The sequence below is a fragment of the Oncorhynchus tshawytscha genome, linkage group LG32, assembly GCF_018296145.1.
Source record: "Oncorhynchus tshawytscha isolate Ot180627B linkage group LG32, Otsh_v2.0, whole genome shotgun sequence".
NCBI classification, from domain to species: domain Eukaryota; kingdom Metazoa; phylum Chordata; class Actinopteri; order Salmoniformes; family Salmonidae; genus Oncorhynchus; species Oncorhynchus tshawytscha.
The window spans coordinates 3,614,411-3,616,839 of record NC_056460.1 but is presented as its reverse complement, the minus strand read 5'-3'; the positions used below and the strand labels follow the sequence as shown (position 1 = coordinate 3,616,839).

Here is a 2,429-nt window from a genome sequence, read left to right as displayed (position 1 = left end):
AATGAGCAATGAACACTTTTTTATTTGAACTTAATATAATCCATAAATGAAATCAATTTAGTCTCAAATAACATGAGAACATATGTTCAAAGGAACCACCAGCTTTCATGGGTCTTCAATATTCCCAGTTCAGAAGTTTTAGGTTGTAGTGCAGAAAGCAGAGCTTGTCTGCGTGCTCCCCAGTCAGTCAGCTCTGCTTATCATAAATGTTCCCCACCTCACTGAACACTCTCTCACTTGGGACCGAAGAAGGTGGGGGACAGAGAAACTTCTTTGCCAGTGGAGCGAGTGATTGAAGTCTGTCCTCATTTGGGGCGGCAAGGTAGCCTAGTGGTTAGAGCGTTGGACTAGTAACCGGAAGGTTGCAAGTTCAAACCCCCAAGCTGACAAGGTACAAATCTGTTGTTCGGCCCCTGAACAGGCAGTTAACCCACTGTTCCTAGGCCGTCATTGAAAATAAGAATTTGTTCTTAACTTAGTTAATTAAAGGTAAAATAATGGATTAAAGGTAAAATAAAAAATACAAATTCTGCTTCCACCACTCCAAAGGCAAGCCGCTCTTTCTGTCAATGACAGGCTCTGTGAGGTAACGCTCAAACTCAATTTCAAGCCCTGCCCTCTTGGCTTCCAAGGATTCTAGCGTAGAGGCTGTCCACCAGACTGGGTGGCTGATCTACCTGGACTCTTTGCCTTTTTGCACCTGGATCTGGGTCCTCCTCTTCACTTGTCCCTTCCGCTGTGGCTCTGGGATTTGGTTTCCTTAGTAGGTCAGACTCCTCCTTCAGCTACTCTTGCTTTCTCTAGTGCTGTCCCTGAGCTGAAGGCATAGCTCTTGTAACGTGGATCCAGGACAATTGCCAGCGCCAGGCACTTTGTCTCCTCGGCCTTGGAGAACCTCCTTGTCAGACTGTCCAACATGGTCTCCCGTAAAGTTTTGATGCCTTGAGTAGAAGAACCCTCCTGCTGCAGCATCAGCTTCAGCACCGTCACACTGGGGATGCTTCATGCTGCTGTAGAGTTGGAGTGGCTCATCTCCAGTGTCACCTCCTCCATAGGTGCCAGAGTCTCAATTAGGTTAGAGACAATGTCCCACTGTGCAGCAGACAAACTGCTGATGTGTCCGTATTCACCTGCATACACATTCAGTGCACGCCTCTGTTCAAACATCCTCTGCAACATGTGTAGTGTTGAGTTCCAACGAGTTTGAACTGCTTGGATGATGCTGTGTTTGGGGAGGCCAAGCTCTTCCTGAATGGCCCTCAGCCTCTGTTTGGCCAGTACAGAGTGGTCAAAGTGAGTTGCAATAATGTCTAGCACAGCTCTCTGACTGGATAGGCCATCATTGATTACAAGCTGTAGGGTGTGTGCTCTGTAGCTGAAGTCTGGAAGCTCTGCCAGTCTCATACCTTTCACCATGTTTGCCCCACTGTCCCTGTGGACCAACACTACACGTTCTGTGTGGATTTCCCAGTATTCCAACATGGTCAAAAACATCTCTCTGATGTAGTTTCCTGTGTGTGATCCAGTCATAGTCTTGACATTCAGCACAACCTGCTTTCTTGTCCAGACATTATCAATAAAATGTCCGGTAAGGTTCATCAGGGACTCTGTAGTGCCTGACCAGCAGTCAGTTGTGAATACCATGTGTGGAGCGTTCACTGGTGCCACCAGATTCTTCACTTTCATCACAACTCTTTCACATGTTTTATCTAGCATTCATCTTTGATCCTATACCGGGGTTCACCAAGAGTAATCAGCCGCTGAAAGCCAACATCAGACACCACTGTGAATGGCTGGTTGTCAGTGGCAATCATCTCAATAATTGCTACATCCATCATCTTGGCCCTTGGGTCTTTGTCCTGCCATTTTGCTTGTTTATTAAAAAGTTGTAAGATTGTAGCCTGCGATGAATTTGCATTTGCTTTTTTCATCATTGCTTCCTTATGGGCTTCTGGGTGGGTGTTCTTAAGGTGATTCCACAGGTTGATGGTAGTTTTTTTATTTAACCGTTGCTGACCCCATGCTTATATCTTTATCACAAATAAGACACCTTGCTTTCCCTGGTGCCAATTCCATGTAATAGTCCCACACTGGTGCTCTGGTTTTCTTCTGCCATCTGTAAAACACAAACACACACACACACACACAGCTCTGAAGTGACAATGATACTGAAGAGTCTGCTTTGGAGACAAATACTCTCAACTGTTTGAATAATAAAAATAGAGTTTAAGTTACCTGTGATGAATGTTGAAAACAAAAACTGTAATTTATATATGCAGGAAATCCTATTTTAATAATGGACATGGTAAGAATTGACTACCAAAGTGTGAGTCATAATCCTCATGACACCGTCTAGCAAAATCTGAAAAGCGGTTACTTAATTCATTTATTCCATAGGATATTTTTAGATTAACTTCAAATAAGGTCTG

The 2,429-nt window shown here is 44.3% G+C and overlaps 1 pseudogene; it reads right to left on the bottom strand.

The window, feature by feature from the left end:
- Nucleotides 1–768: 768 nt before the first annotated feature.
- On the bottom strand, nt 769–1,931 carry LOC121841559 (annotated as a pseudogene).
- Between the last annotated feature and the right edge of the window lie 498 nt (nt 1,932–2,429).